General features: G+C 35.4%; 2 long non-coding RNA genes across 2 annotated transcripts; both read left to right on the top strand.

Annotated features, from left to right (window-relative positions):
• Positions 1-6,100: 6,100 nt before the first annotated feature.
• Positions 6,101-7,850, top strand: LOC133524876 (uncharacterized). The gene is made up of 2 exons (XR_009800467.1): positions 6,101-6,154; positions 7,084-7,850. It is a non-coding gene; the product is annotated as an uncharacterized LOC133524876 (long non-coding RNA).
• A 4,324-nt stretch (positions 7,851-12,174) lies between these two features.
• On the top strand, positions 12,175-16,724 carry LOC133524877 (uncharacterized). Its single transcript, XR_009800468.1, has 2 exons — positions 12,175-15,659; positions 15,821-16,724. It is a non-coding gene; the product is annotated as an uncharacterized LOC133524877 (long non-coding RNA).
• The last annotated feature ends 6,712 nt before the right edge of the window (positions 16,725-23,436 follow it).

Here is a 23,436-nt window from a genome sequence, read left to right as displayed (position 1 = left end):
AGATATTTAAACAAGTTTTAATAACTCTGGAGTAATTGACACTGTTTCTTCGGTTGTATTCGTATTAACAATGTGTCATCGGATGACTCCGGGAAAGCTATTCTTACAATCAATAATGTAGTTATAAGTCTTTTGTTAGACACAGGCGTAGACGATACTGTTTTAAAAGTAAACACATTTAATAGAGTTTCTTGCATCTGGTGTCTTGCCAAAAAACATAAATAATTTGGGAAATTATAAAAGCGATGCTAAACCCACATATACTCTTCCAATTCCAAATAAAAATATCAATTATGATGTGACTTTCTATGCAAACGATGACAAAGGACAGGATATTTTAGGCAAGAAGAAGAATGTCAAGAAAAATTTGACTATGGACATAATTATAGCCTTATATGTCGTTGATTATGATTTCACTATTATTGTATTCAAACAGTTACACCATCGCTAAAACAGCACTTTGAAATACCTACGTCGACTTGGTACTTTAAAAAAAAAACTTTATTGTACAAATAAAGAAAAATGTACAAATGGCGGCTTTATTGTACAAATAAAGAAAAATGTACAAAAATCCGGAATTCCAGAACCGGTTTCAATTTTTTTGTATAAAATAACAAAACATGTGAAATTAGGATACCTTATGATTATTAAAGGGAGTATTATTTTAGAGGAATTTAATTTGAAGTACAACGAATATTTATGTAGAAATTTCAACAAATTGAGTTGTGACGTCTTTTCACCTCTTTTCCAACCTTACTCACTCACTCACTCTTATTTACTTATATGATACGGCGTATTTATTTGGGGAAACTGCGGTTGCTAGTAAACCGTTCAAGGCCTAATTTTATATATTTAATATCTAAATAAAACGGCTTCATACTCTACCTAGCCTAGTATACTTTTTATACTTCGGGTGTCGATCGAAGACGATTACATATATTAACTTGCAGCACTAGAAGAGTATGTGCCGTCTCTGTCACACATTGAGAGTAGGCCTAGAAAGCGAAAAGAACCGTATCCCCTCTCTCACTCCCAGCTACGTGGGTCCCAGTCACGTGGTAGCTTCATTACGTGATTTTGTGTCGTCAAGTTCACACGTTATATTTCTGACCGGAACTAGTTTCTTTATAATTATGGGAAAAAGGAAGAGGTCTAGGTCAAAGAAAAGGGATTATGATGATATTCTAAGGAAAATAAAGAAATTAGAACGCAAGTTAAAGGAAAGACGAAAACTGTCGTTATCAGTGAGTTGAAACTCATCGAGTTTAAACTACCGCGATGAAAATTATGACCGATATTACGATGTTTATCCAGGTAAGTTATCTTAATTATTTAGAAAAAAAATATTATTTATTTATTTAGTATTTATAATTTATTTATTTATTTAGTTATTTGGCGTTGAGTAGGTAATTATATTTCAAGTGTTTGCATGACGTAGTCAGTATTACGTACCTAGTACGTAACTACGTACACGCTGATCTACATGTACCTACGATGCAATTATCCTAATCGCTAATATGTTTACAAACTATTGTGTTATATTTTTAACCGGTTGAGTGTAGTTTCACATAACCTTGAAAAAATTAAATCCGCACGGGTATCTACCTTGAACCCGCCTTGTATGTCCGCATTATGTTATGGGTAATTAATTTAAACCCACTTATATGCATTTATGGGTTACCATCTTGTACCCACATGAAAACAATGGATATATTTATGCATATACTCTGATACCGCCATACTGCTCTCATCGTTAATATACCTAATCGTTAAATAGGTATTGCTGGTGTTTTTTAGATGAAGACGCGCATGATCCAGCAATCAAATTGGATGACGAAATTGGTAATGAGAAGCGTCCCGCACAGTTAGGGCTTGCAATTATCCGCCCATTTTTGTATCCAGATATTTCGAATACTTGTTATTCTACTATCCGGATGTCCGGATAACCTCTTCCGCTTCTGCTCTTCTTCTCCAAGCCGGTCACAGTCAACGGAGCCGTTCCGTGGGTTATTTATTTAGACGGACTTAAAATAATTCCAGGGTACTACAGTACGGCTAGTAGGCCGATGAGGGCATACTCACCCTGATGACCTGGTGCTGACCCTGGCTGAACACGGCTGACGTTCCTCAGCATATTATCGCTCATAGCAACACGGCGGGTCCAGGGAAGTACTAGCGTGCAGCGACTACTTTCGTAAACCGGGAGTAAAAATCAGATGGCTTAGCGGATTTCGACCCTTCGACAACTTTCTCGAATGTTTGAGCGGGAAATAAATTGTTATTAAGCGAGATTCATTGTTTAATTTTAAACCTCACCGCTTTAAACGTAGCAATTGTTCAACTGTTAATGTGTTCATTATGTATTTCTATTTTAGCATCCCCTGCAGTAGATGCCATTCCATCATCATCGGGGGTTAAATCAACTGCACTGGCCCGTACAGCAAGGCAGACTATAGGTAAGTAAATGAAATGAATATAAAACTATTTCCTATGTATTTTGATATTATTACAAGTTACCTATTAGTTATTAGAAAATGTTTTATGAAAAAAAAGTGTTATTTTATGTTACAGCCGTGTCTGTAGCCACAGAACCTGTTCGGTCAACATCAGACGTTGAACAGCAGAAGATCATCCCGGAACTATATCATATTCACAATACCTTCGTTCTATCTCTATAAATTTCATCTCATTCCCTTCAGAACTTTAAAGTAAAGAGGTAACAGACTGAATTATTTTCGCATATAATATCAGTCGGAATTCGTGTCCAAAGTCTTCTCGGACTATCGGATATTAATCTATAATATCTTTTCACTATTGCATTCTAAAAATAGGTCCCTATTTCTTATTTTCTTCCTTGCGTTGTTCAGGCTCATTGGAGCCTGAGGTCCGCTTGGCAACTAATCGTTAGAATTGGCGTAGGCACAAGTTTTTACGAAAGCAACTGCCATCTGTCCTTTTAACCAATAGGGTAAACTAGGCCTTATTGGGATTACTCCGGTTTCTTCACGATGTTTTCCTTCACCGAAAAGCGGCTGATGGTGATGGTGGTGGCTCTGGATTGCAAGTCGCACGCTCTTACCGTTAAGCCACCAGCGCTACTAAATACGTCCCTATTTATGTTATTTAAAAGAGACAAAAATAGTTACTTGCAGAAGTACAGTCAGCATCAAAAGTAGCGGATCAAATAACGTTTCATAAGTATCTACCATTTTATAACAGCTTTCCAAAAAGTGATGTCTTTAATATAGAATAACTAAGACTGTAAAAGATATATTCTTGAGAGCGAATTTTAACAATTTATCTATATTTGGAAAAGTTATCCGGAATATCAGATACTTTTGGCGCGTTGTTTCATCCGCTACTTTTGATGCTGACTCTACAAAGTGATTTGCGCAACAGATTATGCTAATAATTTGAATAAACTTTGTTTTCTTAACTAAAATCTTCCTAAAGTGAACTTTGATTACTAACATTGATTTACTATTGATTTGATTGATTGATAATTAAAGTTAATTACCTAAATATATGTTTTCTTTGATTTTGAATTTTGATTTGGGCATTTTTTGGTATTTTTAATTTAAATTTTTGTCACACTACTAAATTGAGTGCCTAAGTATTTAACATAAGTACATAAGTTTTATGCATATGAAGTACATCATTCTTTATTTAAAGGGTTTATTAACTACTAAGTGACAGATATCGGTATCGGTATCGCCGATTATTTACTTCGGAAATCGGTATCGGTATCGTATCGGCAAAATCATGTATCGTTACATCCCTACTATAAACTTACTAGGTTCGTCAAGTTCCGAAAACGACAATATTACTTAAGCTTCATCAACTTACTCAACTCCACGAAAACAATAACTAAAGGCAAAGTTACGATGGGCTGAGGATAGAGTACAAAAACATAAACTAAAAAGATTGCAAACACAAGGCCGAAGACTGAAAAGGAAGCTGGAAAATGATGAAAGCTTTTAAAGGAATTGCAAGAAAAGTTATCAATTAGCAGTGAAAATTTAACAAGTTTGAAAAACCTAAATGTGCAAGTTAGTTATTGTTAATATAATATCATTATACACCGTGTTTTTATTGAATTGCGTTAACTCCGGGGTTTCGGTAAGTACGTTTAAGGAAACTAAATGGCACAGTTAATTTTCAAAAAAAATAATTTTTTTGTTTTTTTTTTTACAATTTTTATATTTATAAAAAGTAACTAAATGTTGCATATAGCGTTTTTGTAACATGGGCATTACATTTAACTCAACCAAACAATTGAAAACTGTGATATATCAATGTCATTTCTAACATCGATCGTCCGAGATAGTACGTACGTTTAGTAGCAAATGTATGTACTCGCACTAAACACTAATCAATAAGTAAACAGGCCCTAAGGCAAGTGTACACGCTCGTAAGGGCCTTATAATATAAAAATGTATGATTGATTATCTCCGAAATGGAGTTAATTAGAATATCGGTGTCTTTGAGAAAATTACTTAATTTAAGCTCAGGAATGCACCCTCGAAATTAACGCAAATCAAAAAAAACACGGTGTAGAAGAAATTTATTCAGAAAACGCTTAAGTTTAGGTAATACATGAGACGACAGAATCAATTTATTATTAAGCGTCACTGAAAAGGTCTCCACTCAGCTTAATGTCAAGATACCACCTAAGGATCTCGACGCTGGTCTTCCGTGGAAACCTTTCCGAGAGAGCGCAGCTACACGCTAAAGTACATTACCAAAGGTTTAGTAGTTCAATTTACTATAAATAAAGGTAAACATACAAAATTCTCGTAATGATCTAAGTCTGTTGTAAAAGGCTTTAAAAGTTTTTTGATACATCTTGCTACTTTTTTGACAGATAGATATAGAGAGATTGCTGTAGAGTCCATCAGTGATGGAACATCACTAATTGAGAGCTGTCACTTTTGACAGCTAGATATTGATTGCATCAGAAAATGGAAACAATGTTAGGCAGCTAGTTAAATCTGAATGTATGCGAAAAAAGGATAAATAAAGACAATTGTGGTTTTAAACAATAAGTGTTTTAATTGAGAATGGCCCAGAACCTATAATGCCCACAGAATTACCTACTAAAGTGTGGCAATTAGTTGGAATTGACTATCTTGGGCCACTGCCCTCGGAACATTACCTTCTATGCATTGTGGATTACTACAGTAGATACTTGGAAGTGGAAATATTAAAACAACAAACAGCCGAAGTAACAATACAGACTTTAGAAAAAATTATATATCGGGAAGGAATAATGGATGAAATAATCTGTGATAATGGACCTGCTTTCATAGACCAAAGGTTCAAGGAATTCCTTGACATCAACGGGATTCGGCTATGACATACTACCCCGTTGTGGCCCCAAGCCAACGGAGAAATTGAAAGACAGAATAAAAATATCTTGAGAAGACTGATAATTGCACAGAGACTTAAGCAAAACTGGAAAAGAGAGCTGCTCATTTATCTATCTGCTTACCGATCAGCTCCACACAGTACCACTGGACTTCCTGCTGGAAATGTATTTCGAGGAAGGAGCATAAGAACTAAATTACCGGAAATAGAACAAAATAATAGCCTTGGAGATGAAGCAATGCGTGACATGGACAGATTAAAAAAAGATCAATTCAAACAGTATGCTGACAAAAGAAGGCATGCAAAAGAATCTGAAATTCAGCCTGGCGATAAAGTCTTGATCAAGCAAAGAAAGGAAAACAAATTAAGTACCACATTTTCTCCAAGTGAGCACACAGTTATATGGAAAAGTGGAAATTCTGTAGCAGCTCAATCACCGGAGGGGAAAATGTATGCGAAAAAAGGATAAATAAGGACAATTGTGGTTTTAAACAATAGTGTTTTAATTGAGAATCCGTACAATTGCCTTAAACAACGAAAACCAATAAATTGCGAGTCAAAGTCAACCCCTAAATTTGATGCATTATGTAGGGTAGACCGGGGACAATAGAAACACGTCATGATTGAAACAAGTCAAATTTCTCGAAAACTATAATATAATACCTACGCGTCTGACGTAACACTCGGAACACGCGGTCGGCCATGTTTGAATCCTTGGCCAGTAGCGCTCGAGCGCCGGTGCGAGACGGGAGTGACCACGAGCCAAACCAGTTTTTCGCGGTAAAAAGTAAGTATTTGTGCTCTCGTATATTTTCTTATAACTTCTTTTACTCTTGTATTTTGACTAATCAAATTATTTTGGTGTTATAGTTAGGAATAAACGAATGTTTTTAATGGTCGTTGATCAGCGTTCGAGTCTTTTTTATACATAATATTTGACCTTGAAGTGAAAAACGTGGTGTGGGGACGATAGAAACAACTTGCTTGTGGACGATTGAAACGTTTCAATCGTCCTCGTGTTTTAATCGTCCCCAAAAGTAACCGACTTCAAAATATAAGGTTCTGTATTCGATGCACATGTTTATTCTATTAATGTTGACATTTATTTGAAGATATACGAAGATACAGGAAGTTTTTTTTTAATCTGCAGTTTTTTTATTCGAGATAATGTTAGCATTTGTTTTTAACCGACTTCATAAAAAAGGAGGTTCTCAGTTTGACCCGTCTGTTTGTATGTATGTTTGTCCACGATTATCTCGCGTTCATCTTAACCGATTTTGATGCGGTTTTCAGAAAAGTTTTTGTCATATTCTGGAGAAATTTTTTGTGTATAGACCAAATGATTATTAACAGGTTTAAAAAAAAGAAGGATCTCTGTTTGACCCGTATGTTTGTAGGTATACAATTTAGTGAAAAAAAAAATTAGTGATTGTGACGATAAGCTGATGATAAAAGCAAAAGATTAAATTTTTTAACTAAAAAAAAAGAATGAAACTTAGATAAAATCAAAAATAAATGAACGGGTTCATGTAGATACAGATTACATTTGAATCACCTTTTAAAGTCGGTGACAAACCTTACGTAAATTTTTTTTATCCAACAAGGACCGCGATCTAAATTAAACTAAAATATTGCAAATAATGCTAATTAAAAATATAATACTATACTACTACATCCTATTTCTGTACAATACATTTATTTAACTGTTTTTTTTAGATGCCCCGAAAACGGAAGCATGTTACGGAGAGAACCTCAAAAAGCATGTTTGCCTATCAACAGGCTTATGAGGAAGTGATCTCTGGAAAGTCCTTAAGAAAAGCGGCCCAAATGTTTGATTTGGATCATGTCTCTTTGGCGAGATACAAAAAAAAAAGAGAAGCTGCGCCAGATACGACACCTATAGAAGATATAAAAATGGGTTACAATTCTGTAAAAAAAGTGTTTTCAACTGCTCAAGAAGAGGAGATTGCTGAATATGCAATAAAGTCAGCCGATATTTACTTCGGACTGTCTACCAAAGACTTGAGGAAATGTAGAGAGAGAGAGAGACGCAAAGCTTGTTACAGAATGCAATCAAAACATTTCATTTTGTAGCATGTCTTGTCACCCACTCTCTCTATGCTTTTAAATTGTATATTTTTTTAAATTTTGGTTAATGGTTATTAATAATATAAACTTTGTTTTATATTACATAAAATACATAATTTGTTATTTTAATTTGACATATCGCCATATGGTAATATTTTTGTTTATGTGTAGAGAGAGACACAAAACTTGTTACAGAATGTTTTATAATAATATGTTGATTAGATATGTTTGATACCTATATAATAATAATACATTTTAGCAACAACCGACTGCTGCCAACCGGCTGATTAAACAGGTCGGCCACTGCTAAAATTTATATCAGAGAGAGTTAAGGATTTTTTTTTGATAGGCATATCGCCATGTTTTTGTTTACGTAATAAAACAATTTATACTGATTGTTTTATTGCGTCTATTATTTCATTTTACATCCCGATGTCTGCAACACTCGTTGTCACAGAGTGTGTGGGAATGGTTATGATTGAAACATTGTTATAGTTGAAACAAGCACTTTTGTATGAAACATAATTATGCTTGTTTTCTGCGATTCTATATCGTTATATCTTATAATTGCATTGAAACTACTTTGGTTAAGGTAAATTTAAAAGGTAGCAGCGACAAAGACAACTAAAAGTCGTATTTTCTTTTTTTTTCTCAAGTTTTTTAGTCGAGATGTTCAGATGCTCATAAATTGAGAAATTTTTATGTTATGCTTGCGGACTTTTGATGAGGTCATTGTATGCCGAGGTAGTGATGAAAAAAATTAAAACAGATATAAGTACTTTCATTGTGCCGAAGATATTTGAGTGTTTCAATTGACCTCACATAGTGTTTCAATTGACACTCATGTGAGGTCAATTGAACCATACTGCCCCATTCTCTTTATTACATTATTGTCAAAAAAACTATGGATTATAGACCATCCAAATACATTTTATTTAGGAACCAGATAACTAACCTTGAAATATTTTGAGCGTAGATCTTTCTACTCATCAAAATATAACGATCACAGGCGGTTAAAGGCATATTGTTTCAATTGTCCCCGGTCTACCCTACATTGCTGATCTCACACAGCGTTATAAATGTAGCACAACAAAATGAAACAACTAGCTTTTGCCCGTGACTTTGATATTTTGCGCAGCTGCAGCAGTCCGACTTGCACTTGATTGCATATTTTTAGGTCAATCCACTAATGCTGGCCTACAAAACATAATTATCTTTGTTTTGCTAATTTTCTAACTAAACATGTGAGAGGTTGACAGTAAAACGCTGCCAGCTTTAATAATTCATCTTAAAGTACATTTCTTTTGTAGGTTAAGATCTAGTTGCACGTCAAATCAGCAACGTCAAAGCCAATGTTGTGTCTAGGCAGAAATACTCACATGCTCTCCATAGTTTAGCGCTTACTCTGAACTACTACTCGCCAAAATCATACGAATACGTGCGTATTCAATACGGGTTTGCCTCATCCAAGGACCTTACAGCAGTGGTACTCGAAGATGGTGGAAGACCCGCTTTTACCAAAGAAGCCTTCACTACAATTAAACGCAAAACTGACTCCTACACTTCGCCTCTTGTCGGAACATTGGTTTTAGATGAGATGAGTAGGGGAGAGTGGGTAACAGCGGATCACGGGTCACAGCGGATTATTCGCTATAATTCTTACGTGTGATGCTTTACGCAAACGCGTGGCTACTGCTCGTCGATACCCCCCTCTCACGCGCCAGTCGTCGCCGCGCTCGCCGAGCGGAATCACGTGCTGTCACACGCAGGCCAGTAGGTAAGTACGAAAGTATTTTTTACGTAAGTAAGGCTAACACCTAATTATGCAGTTCATAAGATATTTACTAACGCAGAAGAAAAGGAAATAGAAATGCCAGGGAAACAAAAGATACAAAAAAAAAAACAAAAACAAACAAAGGCAGCTGCAACACCAAATAATTTTCATATGATATTGGCACGGTAGCGCTGCATGATATTAAGATGATTTCACCAAAACCTACGTTTTCTGGTACTACAATGAGGAAGCAAGGCATGTACAACTTTAACGTTGATCTTTCTAACATTAATTTACGCTAATCTAATTTGATCTCAAACCGAATCTCAGACAATTTTGAGATATCAGAAAATGAAAATATTTGTTTTTATAGGATTTTTTTTGTTAACGATTACTGAAGAAGTAATCATTTTTATTTTTAATTGTTGAGATATCAACAATGTTCCTAATAAAGTTTGTATTAATGATTACTCGAGGAGTAAATATATTTATGTTTAATAGTTGAGTTAGCATCAACAATGTTCTTATTAAAATGTTTGTTAATGATTACTGAAGAAGTAAATATGTTTATTTGAATAGAGAAGAGAGCTTTATAGAAATTAAAGGAGAGAAACTGTTGTTTATTTAAACAAAATGTTGATTAGTTTAGGTTTCTTTATACCAGCATAATTTTTAAGACTTTTGTTAGGTAATTTTTTATAAGACTTGTGATAGCTGTCTTAGAATATAAATAAATAAATAATGATGTAGAAAAGTAGTAGTTTATTGAACTTTTTTTTAATAGATCCAGTGTACCCCAAGCGATTCCCTGAAACCCATGAAAAGATCCACGGATCACAGTGGATCATTTCCCATTTTTTTAAAAACTTGTTATAACTTGTAAGTTTATGCCGTTTTTGCCAATAATTGCACTTGTTTTTGTAGATTAGGGACGTATCTTGTGGTTAATTATCATAGATTAATTATTTAGGCATAAACATGGGATTTGTGGAGCTTAAAAAAAAAGTGATCCACTGTTACCCACTCTCCTAAAAGAGAAATAGGCCTGGCCGCGTAGCCAACATTGCAATCGTTAACACTCTATAGTCATCTCTCTCTATCATTCTTCCATATTAGTGTGACTGTGACAGCGTTTGTGTTTCGTTACTTTCGTTCGTAACGGAGCGTGAACGATATGCATGTTGGCTACGTGGGCAGCTATCTCATATGTGTAGCAGGCAGGCTCTAGTACCTAGCCATATGCAGTGGAAACATCAAGTGACTATATACAATAGAGAAGAAGCATCATATTTAAAATATAAATTTGATGATTTAAATAACACTGTGTTTTTATTTATTCTTAGTACACAGTGACAACCCTGACATACATTTGCTACAGATTTGTATATATGATTACAGGGTATGGTAATAATAAGTAATTAATTATAGTAGTTGACAACGCACGGCTCTGGCCTATGAAATACATGAAGTGAAGGCTATGGGTAGTGACCATGCCTTTGAAGCTGATGGTCCTGGGTTCAAATCCTGGTAAGGGCATTTTTTTGTGTGATGAGCACAAATATTTGTTCCTGAGTCATGGGTGTTTTATAGGTACAACAAAAAAGGCATATTGAGCTTACTATGGGACTTAGTCAATTTGTGTAATGATATAACATTTATATACATTTATATACAGTATGCAGTATTGTAATGGAAGCTGACATTGAAACACGAATAAACAAAGCCCGAGCCGCATTCAGCCAGCTTAAACCTGTGTGGAACTCCTCTACCCTGACGAGAAGAACTAAAGTGAGGATTTTCAATTCCAATGTAAAGGCCGTGTTAATGTACGGGTGCGAAACCTGGTTTGTCCGCAAAGACCTAATGACAAAACTCCAAGTGTTTGTGAACAAATGCTTAAGGCAAATTCTGCACATCTTTTGGCCCAACTGGATCACAAATGCTCACTTATGGAGAATAACCGGATGAGCACCCGTACATAAGGAGATCCAAATGCGCAAATGGCATTGGATAGGGCATATCCTCAGGAAGCCTGACACCCACCTATCCAAGGTGGCCCTGACTTGGAAGATGCCCGGCAAACGGAAACATGGTCGCCCTAAATCTACTTGGCGCCGTTCCGTGGAGCAAGAGTTGGGTGTATTGGGGATGGGGTGGGAGGAGGTTACCCAAGCTGCCCAGGACCGGAGTCAGTGGAAGAAAATGGTTCGAGCCCTACACCCCAGCAGGGGGTAACAGGATGAAAAGAAGAAGATAACATTTATTTATATTTATTATAGTAATGGAACGCAGTATGATGAGAACAAGAAAACAAGATATGATTAGGAATGAACACTTACAACAAGAAACAAAAGTAACCGACACATTGTCCAAAAGTGAAGGTGGACTGGGCATATGTTGAGAGGAAAACAGGAAAAGTAGAGCCAAATCCTAAGAGATTGGTATCCAAGGGGCAGCAAACAGCACCAGAGATGACTTCCAACAAGGTGGCAGGATGAACTTAGGGTCTAAAATATAGGAGTGGCCCATGACAGTCTTAAGTGTAAAGAGCTAGAGCAGGCCTTTGCCAGGCAACACACTGAGTAAGATTTATAATCTAGTCTCTTATTCAGGATATAAGGGTTTATAGATATAATTATAGTTAAACATTAAAAGTTATTTTATTTGGATATCATCGTAGCATCGTTGGTTATACGTACGTGACTGAGCGCATCCTAGATAGGGCGCTGCATAACAATGGCATGGTGCAATGCAAGGTTTGTAAGTGCACACTTAATGCCCACAAAAATTAATTATCAGAAATTAATAAGCATACCAGTTAATGGAATACTCCAATATCATAGTAAAAGCTAGGAACATGACAAATTCTATGGAAAACAACCGGTTGGGAGGCCGAAAAAGTTCGCTGTTAGATGGTACCAAAAAAGACCCAACTATCAATTGAGTATGTTACATATTTACGACGAGACTAATCTCAAAATAACTTCGATAATTAGGTTTAGGTCTATTCTTTAAACAACAAAAAACACATATTAGAGAGTTTAGAGACTAGTTGACTGACATTGACGTCTGACGATTGACAATGATGACCACACTGACTGACCAGGACCACAGACTTTGAAGATATATCTATAACACAGATAAGAAGAAAATATGAGCCAATAATGTACGGTCATACGTGCACCCAGCCAGATAAAACACCGTTCAATATGTACGTGAATATTTCGGTACGCTCGTCTGTTAGTGCTATACAACTATAAAAAAAATGGGTGCTAAACTGGCAACACCTGGGGGCCTATCGCAAAACACTTTATTCGCTCAATCCGTTCGATACTCTGTCGGCTCTCTGTTGCTCGAATCCAGAGCGATAGAGAGGCACATTAAGTTAATACCATACCAAAGACGTTTCGATTTTCGCGGTAGGCCTCTGACTTGTCAATAATAATGTGAGTATAGTATTGTATTGTGACGAACACGAGTAGTATCTAATTTAGTTATTTATTTTATTCCACAATTCTTTTTTCACTTCATGGTTAAGATTTATACTGTGCATCATTTGTCTTGAAATTGATAAACGGAGCTTTTTGGGATTGTATTGTTATTAATACTCTATCTCTGCGTCACACCGTAGCCAAATAGCCATTTATTTACGTTCTCATTTGTCTTGAAATTGATAAACGGAACTTTTTGGGATTGTATTGTTATTAATACTGTATTTCTTTACATCGATGCGTCGCCAAATCGTGGACGCCTCAACAAAAAAGACCGTAAGGCAGGCCTACGAAGCGTTGGATAGATTTTGTAGAAGATCTCACGTAGATGAGAAAGTTTACCAACTGGAAGAAGGTCGCCATCTCACACAGGGTTGTAGCTCCAATGGAATTAAAATTGAAAATTGCTTCCAACATCAATTGTTGTAATAACTTTGAGGAATGTAAAATATTTGTTCATTTTTGAGTCTTTAAATAGTTGAAATTCATAGCTGCAGAAAAGTATGCTTGATGAAACAATTCATATAATGTCTATGGTGTTTTTTATCTTCAAATGTTAAAAAATTGCGATCGTGAAAGGAAGTGGTTGCTGGTGAACTGTCTTTGCCCCACATTCTTTTTGTTTATAGTTCTCTAATAAATCATATATATATTGTCTTATCACTTGCCATAATTTTATTTTGGGAAATGTGAAGTGGCACTGGCGCACAATATCTACATATGAATGAAACATAAACATGTTTACATATGCACATACGTAAATGTGTCTGTGGTTAGTTGAAATTAATGTTTTAGAAAGACATGCTTTGTTGTGCTGTTTCCAAAGAGTATCAGAGAGAAATTATAGTTGAGATGAATTTGGTCAAAATTGCAAGTTTATATTCTCTTGTTTAGGTTAGTTATTGTAAACCCATGTAGCAGACTAGTGTCAAGTTGTTAACATGTTCACTGCGGGAGGGGGTCGAAAGACTCCTCGACTGTTGTAATAAAACACGTTACTCTCTTCAATGTTTATTTTCTTGTGACATTTTTGTTAGTATGACAACCATAGCAACATAAAATATATTATATAAAAAGTTCCTAACACAATAGAAATCTTACCTACTTCCAACTTGCTTCCAACACTCCCACTAGGTAGGATTTTAAAATAAATGCTACTTTCAAGTAAAGCATATAGTTTGAAAATTAGTGACTCTCACTATCTGGTTAGTAGCTATAAAGTATAGTATGTAAATTAGTAGTTTAGAAAATAAGACTCCCACTGCATATCAAACAACAGTGTTTGTCGAAATTTTATAACCTTCTTTCATAACTTGTATCTTTAGATCAAAGAGGAAAAGTGGAGCCAGTCGATTTCGCATTATTGTTTTATCATTTATTTCTTTGTATGCTTCTTGAAAAATGTTTCGTTTTTCATCAGTTAGCTCAGCTTCTGTTGAAGTTTCTTCGCAATCGAAGTGTCGGTCAAATGGCAGTACTCCGTTAGTTGGTTTTGATTTTGATCTAAGCTCTCACCAAATTTACTTTTCTCTTTGGTCCACTTTTCATACGGGGTTAAGTGTTTGCTAGAAGTTTTATTCAGAGTATATATAGCATTGTTGACTACATCAGTCCAAAAATATGGAGAACACTTAGCGTGATAATGTAGGCCTCGTAGCGATTCCATGATCTTACAGATATCTTGTTCCATGAATGCATTTTGTCTTGTTATTTTTAGGCATATGCCAAAATTTCTCAGAAAGTCTTTGAAATCAGTGCTGCAGTATTCGCCTCCAAAATTTGCATGTAGGACTTTGATTGAATGGCCAAACTTATTTTTCACCAGTTGTAAGAACTCCTTAAAGTTTTCGAATACATCACTTTTTTCTCGCATAAATGAGGCGGTTACGTACCATTCAGATTCCGACTACACCAGCATTACTGTAGCAGTATTGCAGCGCGACATTACTGCCGACTGCATTGCTGCCGCAACTGTAAATTCCAGAGGCAAGAGCATCGATTCTGTAAATTCATGGTTACTATTTTGAAGCCTTTTATAGATACAAATAAAAAACTGTTACCACTTTTTATTTAATAATACAGCAATACAAAGAGCTTTTTAACTTTTTATCAATAATACGTGTTCCGAATATTTATTGATTCAGTTATTCGAATTTTAATTTCAGTGCATTAAAAGTCTCTTTTGTGAAGCCAGGGCGACCGTCGGTAGTGTGATACCACTTGAATAACGCTTTAGGATGCTGTAAACATGTGTTCATTTTCTAACGTATTGATAGGCTTTACTGAAATAAAAAAAATAATATTAGTGCAAATGTTTGTACTTAAGGAGAATATTTGGTTCGACTTATTTTACCTTACTAAGCATTTATTATTTGATTTTTAAGTTTCTCTTGACCTCGTTGATCAGCAGTGGACCATGCTCTCGAAAATTTCAAGTACCTACGCTATGCCAACGTGTTGGTGTTGTTGATTTAATACTTGGAACGTGATCCAAGTTGAATTGGATTGGATCATCCAACCCGCCAATCCGATGCTGTTCATCATTTTTTGGTAAATAAATCCTGTTCCTATTCTTCATCAGAAATAGGATCAGTCAAACTATACCAAAGGGGGGCCGATTTTGGGACTTAGTTTTTTTTTTTTTTGAAAAATGTAAAAAACAGGGGTTACAAAAGACTTCAAATAATTTTCAAGATTTTGATGATATAACCACTTTTTTCTTAATAAACTTTTATCTGAAATCAAAAATGGCCGAGTTAGAGGCCTTCAAAGACTGATGTTTTTAAAGGGAACTGGGACGTAAAATTTTCATCGAGAGTGGTGTCATTATAACACTATTTTTAAATGATTGTAATGTGTAGATGACGTCAAAACAAGCATCTTTTATTGAAAAAACTTTTCTCTAAAATTAAAAATGGCCGAGTTAGAGGCCTTCAAAGGTTGAAGTTTTTGAAGAGAGCTAAATTTTCATCGAGAGTGGTGTCATTATAACACTATTTTTAAGTAATTGTAATGTGTAGATCACGTCAAAACAAGCATTTTTTTTATTGGAAAAACTTTTCTCTAAAATTAAAAATGGCTGAGTTAGAGGCCTTCAAAGGTTGAAGTTTTTGAAGGGAGCTAAAATTTTCATCGAGAGTGGTGTCATTATAACACTATTTTTAAGTAATTGTAATGTGTAGATCACGTCAAAACAAGCATTTTTTTATTGGAAAAACTTTTCTCTAAAATTAAAAATGGCTGAGTTAGAGGCCTTCAAAGGTTGAAGTTTTTGAAGGGAGCTAAAATTTTCATCGAGAGTGGTGTCATTATAACACTATTTTTAAGTAATTGTAATGTGTAGATCACGTCAAAACAAGCATTTTTTTATTGGAAAAACTTTTCTCTAAAATTAAAAATGGCCGAGTTAGACTAGTCTCGTTTTAGGTAACTGGTTTATTTTTTCTTATAACAAAATCTGTATCATTAGTTGCTATAAGGACAATTAATTCTTGTTTATATTAATATCGTTGATGTTTCCCTGCAGAAATCGGTAATGTCTACACCCTAGCGAATTCAATCATACCGAAATTTTGACAATTTTTTGGGTATAGCATTCATTTAACTTTTGGGTATGTTTTTAGAATCATTTTATAACCATACAGGTTTTCTTTGGACTTGACCACGTGGAGCTCTCTTTTCATCGGAAATTAACAATATTCGATGTCTAAAGCGCACTCAGAAAATTTGGCATGACTCATGCTTAAATATAACGGCTCAGGAACGCTTCGGCCCCAGTTTCATTTCGTCATCTCCATAAATCGTCCGCAGTGTTATGTCGTCACCCTACAATTCCTAATTCGTAACCTTCCTAACTCGTCCACTTTCTTATATCGTCAATACCCCATTTTGTCTAAATTCCTATTTTGACCATAGTGCCAACTCGTCCAATATCTGATATCGTCAATATACCATTTTTGTCTACGTTCCTATTTCGACCAAAGTGCCAACTCGTCCGCGTTCTTTTATCGACCTAGGATAAACGGTAAGGTAAAGTCTAAAGGCAGTGTTTCATTGGAAATCTTATAGGCAAGTGCGAGTCGGACACAGCCATGAAGGGTATCGTAGTATAAAAAAAATACTTACTGGATCTCGTCCAAACAAATTTTCGCTGGAAGTTTGCATGATAATATTGATAATGTACATCATATATTTTTTTAGATTTTTCATTCTCTTATTTTAAAAGTTACTTCAATATAATTTTTGAAGACCTATCCATACATACTCGTACATAGGTTCACGAAAAAAAAATTGCGAGTCTCTGTTTGAAGTATACTTCAAACTGAGCCCTAAAATATATATATATATTTTTTTGTGTGAAAATCTTAAAGCGGTTTACAGAATATGTCTACTTACCGTTTTTCAACACTGCACTTCTTATAGCTTCGGAAAAAAGTGGCTGTGACATACGAAGGGACAGACAGACAGACAGAGATGACGAATCTACTAAGGGTTCCGTTTTTTGCCATTTGGCTATGGAACCCTAAAAATCGCTCTAAAGAAAAAAACACGACAACACTGTACACTTGTTTATTTTTTACAATTACAACGCAGGTTTTGAAAAAGTGTAATTTCCTAAAGTAAATTACATTATTTAAAAAAATTACGCTTTAAACTTAAAAAAAAGAACTTTTCTTAGCTAAATTTCTTATGAAAATAAATAATCCTTCAATATTTAAATAATAATACGTACAAACCTACTTCATACACAGAAGCCTTTCGGCGAAGGAGGTCAGTTTCTTCTTGTGTCAGTTTCGCACCACGTCTTCTTACTTTACCGGATTCTTAGTTGGTTGGATTCTTCTTTGGTCGGTTTCTAAGCATGTCATTTTATTAGATTATCAAATTCTTATTTGATTATCAGAATCTTAGTAGGTCTGTTATTTGACAACCTAACAAAATGACCTGATTAGAAACCGACCAAAGAAGAATCCAGCCAAGAATCCGGTAAAGTAAGAAACAGACGTGCTGTGAAACAGACACAAGTAGAATCTGAACTCCTTCCCCGAAAGGCACAAAAGGGTCAACACCATCAGTTAACACGCCATCTTAATGTATACCATTTTTTTTAGGAAATCTATAGCAGATATCTCTGTCACCGTGAGTTTCCTCCGCAACGACATTATTTTTTTATCGAAGTAAATGTCTGTACTTCTCCTATTTTTTGGAAACGGCCCAAATGCACTCTTCATAATTTTGCAGTCAAAATGACTGGCCTCTTGCATCATCAGCTTGCAGATAAAAAAAAAATTTGGTTTTTCACTGCCATGCAACTTTGAATTTAGTCTCCGATGGTAGCCTTCTGCTGAATTGGTCGTCCGGTGGATATCGTTAGAGCAACTTAAGAAATTGTGACTTTTTTTATACCATTGGTCAAGAAAATATTTTTTGAAATTATTACATTCTGTGGTATTTGGTGCTTCGTGTATTATAGCATCCCAAGCTTCTGGCATGAAGTTTGGTGGAAGTAAAACAAAATTCGCACACCATCGTGTTACCTTTCTTCCTTCAGGTGTTGACGTGACCTTTTTTTTATCAGCCCACTTCCACACAGCTCTATTGAAGTGGTAGTAGCACCCTGTGATCACGGCGTCCGGAAATACTGCTCGAGCTGCATTAAACTGTGCAATTTCATAGTCACATTTAAAACTACCAATGGAAACGCCAAGTTCATTTTTAATTAAATGAAACAAGCGTATGTACGTATCTTGCCTTTTGTTGGGCAACATGGCGTATATTATTGGAAATATATACACGCGTTTCTCGTCCGAACAATAGTCTAAATGAATGATGTACAGTTGAGAAAAGGGCTTTGGGGAAGATTTGAACGTACCGTCCCCGAAATAGGAACCATTTACTTTCGTTTCTATAATGGTTTTTGAAAGAAATGAACAAAAGATGATAATTTTATCATCATCACCATCCTCTATCACGTGAAACTTGCTATCCATTCCTTTTGGCACTTTTACCTCGCTTAAATGTCTAAAGATAAGTTTATCAGTTTCCAGATATTTTTTACGCATTCTATATAAACTGCTTTTTACGGACATATACGGTGGAACATGCTGCGGAGAAATGTCGTGTTTCGTTTTTTCCACTATCTCTTCGTAGACTGCTTGTACAGACTTTAAATTCTGGCAAACTTCTTCTCTGGCAGTTGCAATCATTTGTCGCACCTTTAATTTTGTTTTATCTGGACGACACATATGTAGGCTTTCACGCAAAATTCTTTTTTGATCTCGATCTAAAGTTAATGACGATGAACATTCCCATCTATTTGTGCATCTCCACCTTGAAGAATTTACATTCTCTGAACTTTTAGTGTACGTGTATTTATTGCCTACAACAAGCAAATCACGGCCTCTCTGAGATTTAGTAATATATAAATTCGACATTTTACTGTTGGAAGTTTTTGATTCAGCGACTGACTGAATTGACTTATGTGTGTCATTGAATCATAGATAAAATTAATGTCAATGTGCACTTCATATCTTCTTAAGTGCTATTTTCCAGCTAGTATGCGGCAGTTACAATTAGTATTTGCTGTTGTCACACTTGTCCTTAACCATAAAGATAACTTTGGTGATAATGATGATGTACTATTACTAGGCTTGGGACTTTTGGATACCCGCTAGGGTTTTAGAATCCATGGAGTCGCCATATGTTAAAATATAAGATTTATTTTCCAAAGTCAAAATCACAGTGGATAAGCACATATTAAGTCGTATGTATATATAATTATACTAAAACACTCTACTGGTCGCAAAAAAAATAAACTGAAACAAATATTTTAAAAATATCTTCTTCAATCTAATCTGCTTGATATTTTTTTTTAATAATTGCAGTCATATAATGTGTTTATTACAGATTTAACAGTATAAAGTACGACATCTAACATGTTTTATTTTCACACTTTCATTTTGCACTTTGACTTCGAAAAAAATATTTGACTGACTTTGACGACTCCGTCGATTCTAAAACCATAGCGAGCATCCAAAAGTCCCAAGCCTAACTATTACTATGCTATGTAGTTGACGAGTTGGCACTGTGGTCTAAATAGGAATGTTGACGAGTAAGCACTATGGACGAATTAGGAGTGTTGACGAATCGGCACTGTAGTCTAATTAGGAATATAACCAAGTTACTACAGTGGCCCACGTAAGAAAGCGGGCGAGATAAGAAAGTGACGATATAGGAATGCTGGCGAATCGGAACAGTAGACCAAATGCGAATGAGAACTACTTAAGAAGTTGACGAAATGAAACTGAGGCCGAAGCGGTCCTGAGCCATATATTCTTAAGTAGTACATATTCTGATTTAATATGAGGTAAAGTTTACAGCGAGCTATTTGAAAACTGCGCTTGGTTGTAATCGCGAGGACAGTTCTGTTATTACTACTTACATATAAACAAATACTTGTTTAAAAGTATACTTACTGTAATTTGGGCATCATACACATTCGAAATTCTTGTTTGAGCGACGATTTTGCCACTAATTTTTGCAGTTTTATCTGCGTTTACCTTTTCGGTCACATCCAAAACATGGCCCGCCTGAAATAATTTGAGGCCTTTTATGGTATTCTGGCCACGCTGGATGTCGCTTTTAATCGGAAGAAAGCCGTATTTTATTATTTTTAACATTTTTTCTCATATTTTACCGTTTGAAACAACTGTTAACAGTTTGACAGAATTGCGTTTACGTTCCATTTAATCCGCATAGTGTCGCTTTAGTCATCTCTAGTGCTGCCCTCTATAGTTAATGCACGTTCCCTATAGTAGGGTAGTGATAGCTGCCCATAGGGTCATCATGGACTTGCCACTCGCACAGAGGGGCAATACTTGCACTACAGAGGCTAACATCGATCGCTGAAGGATTTCGATTCGGGTAAGTAACTGTAGTTGGATTTCCGTCATTTAAGATACATAAGTCTAAGTCACTTATAATATCAAACAAGGTGTTACCCCTGGATTGATTAGTAGCGCAACCAAATGCTGTATGATGCGCATTAAAGTCTCCTGATATTATTATAGGTGTTGGTAATTTCTCAATTATATTTTTAAGTCTATTTAGTCTAATGTGTGGACGGTTTGGAGGACAATACACACATAAAACTGATAAAGGCCCTCGGTTAGTCACAATTGAGATAGCCACATTTTGGATACTTTCATAAAAGTCAGTCTGTATAAAAGTATGTTTGTATATATTTTTAACGAGTATAGCAACTCCGCCATGTCCATTGTTAGCATATTTACAGAAAATATTATAACTAGGTATCCTAAAAGCAGTAGTTGGTTTTAACCAGGTTTCATTAAGAAGACAAACATCAATATTATGAACTTTAAAAAATTAATTAGCAAAGGTTTTTTTATTTGTAACTGATTGAATATTGAATTGAGCAATACGAATAAGTGTAGAATAATGTAATGTAATTTTTAATAAGCATATCTTTAATAGAACTGCTAGTGATTGGATTGGAATCAGTCTTGTTTGCTAATTCTATGAGAGTGCTAACCAGTGCATTAATTAAGTCTGCATTCTGTAATAATTCTTTTTTAATGTCAAATTTCGGTGTCTCTGCTGGTGTAGCTGTAGAAGGAACATTTTTTTGCGATTGTGATTTAGATTTACTTGCTTTTTCTGGAAGCCTTACAGTTTGATCAAGTAATGTCGGAAACTCGACTTTTCGAGTTTCAGCTTTAGAGGCGTACGTGATATTTGTCTTCTTTTCTGTTATTTTCTTAAGTTTTATAGGACATTGTTTCGAAATTGTTTGTCCACTACAATTGGCACAACATACATCATTAGGCTTATCACACTCCTTTTAAAAGTGTTCACCCGAGCATATGGAGCAACGCTGTTTGCCGTTACATACTTTAGCTGCATGGTTAAATTTAAAACATTTAAAACATTGCAGTAGTGGGGGTACATACCGTCTGTAAAGGAACACGTTCCTGTCCAACTTTTTTGGTAAAGCGTCGTACCGCTATGATCTCATAAATAGAGCTTAACTTTGTGTATAAATCCTTGTTTGAAATATTGGCTGGCACAAATCTGATCCCAGTTTTCTCGATTTGAGTCGCCGGTATGTACATTATATTCTTCATGTTATATTTTGTCAAAAATGCAGTCATTATAGCCTTCATGTTATATTTTGTCAAAAATGCAGTGTTGTTTAAAAAGTTATTAGCCAATACAGCTTGAAAACGACTGCAATTTTGTTAACGTTTATGGCCGTTACACCTTTTATGTCCGTAGTAAATATGTGATTTAGGAAAATTGGGCTTTTGTTTCCCAATTTGCCTTTTGGGTCCACTTGCTCAACAAACACTTTAAATTCTACTTTTCCTGAATTCTCAGGGTATAGTCTTTTATAGTCCGGTTTAAAATACGGTAAGTATCCATTGTTCAATTGCTCACCCCCGCCGCCATCGTCCGTGTTGCCTTGGATGTCGTTTTTGGAGCGCTTAAGGGTGGGCGGGTTTCCCCCGCCCCCCTCGTTACCTGGCATTGTTTAAACACTAACTATAATTATTTACAAATTTTTACATAAGATATATACAAATTAAATTAGTTTACACTAATAAATAAGAATTTTAAAAGTTGGAGCGAAAAATTTCCGTGTACTTTTTTTAAATTCCCGCCAAAGACCCCTCGGTTATCGTTATTACGCCGTCTCTCTTGAGTAGGCTCATCAGACTCCGTATTGGTGGTAGTGGAGCAAATTTCCTTGGAATCACCCTTAGATGTATACGCCAATATTTTTTCCTTTGTAAGTCGCACAAGTCCCACCTTAGGTTCCTGAGCCTTTCCTTGAGCTTCAACGCGAGGTTTTTTAGCGTTGGGTTCCGTTTCTGGAAATGAAAAATTAAATTTATATTAGAATTCTTGAGCTCACTAAATCATATCTCAATAAGGGCTAGCAGTTGTCAATTGAAATAACACAAGTACTTACCATTTTCATTTAAAAAATTTTGTGTCAAAAGACCATCACTATTTTCAGCAACCAAACGCTCCATATCCTCATAAGGATCTGAAAAACAAATATTTCCTATTTCGCTCACATCCTGCCGATAATAAAGAGCTCTTTATTAGATTAGTAAATTGGTCATTTATTTATTTGTCATTTTGTCCTCTTACAACTTCGTTATTCTAAAACTAATGAAACCTTATCATAATGGTTGCTTCTGTCAATTGTTTTACTGACTTAATTTCCTGGTCAGCTCTAATTGCGGAAATGAGGTCACGGGATCAGTTCTGCGATAGTATTAATTAAAATTTGTTACTTTTATCGCTAGTAGTGAGTCACTAGTTGATTTAGTGGGACAACGGAAGGCTATTTTGTGTAAAACTTATGAATTTACTAAAACTTTTTGTTATAACCGTTTGATACGTATGACCATAAAAAAGTTTGCTTAATAACCTGCTACTTTCATTTCAGAATAATCTTTTAGACTAATCTGTAGACTCCAATGGCATCAATTGGAACAGCTGAGATCTCAGACAATTTCAATTGATTTATGACCACTCAATTTAGCAATTAAGAACTGCAGTATCGACCGAGCGTCTCTCAGATCATGACGCAATCTAGCGCTCACCAGTGAGACTCGATCCATATGCTGCTCTATTGACCGAACGTCTCGGATCCGGGACGCCATCTAGCGCTAGCAGCTTAAACCT

Source organism: Cydia pomonella, chromosome 14, assembly GCF_033807575.1.
Source record: "Cydia pomonella isolate Wapato2018A chromosome 14, ilCydPomo1, whole genome shotgun sequence".
NCBI classification, from domain to species: Eukaryota; Metazoa; Arthropoda; class Insecta; order Lepidoptera; family Tortricidae; genus Cydia; species Cydia pomonella.
The sequence above is the reverse complement of the archived record's forward strand: the minus strand, read 5'-3'. Positions and strand labels throughout refer to the sequence as shown.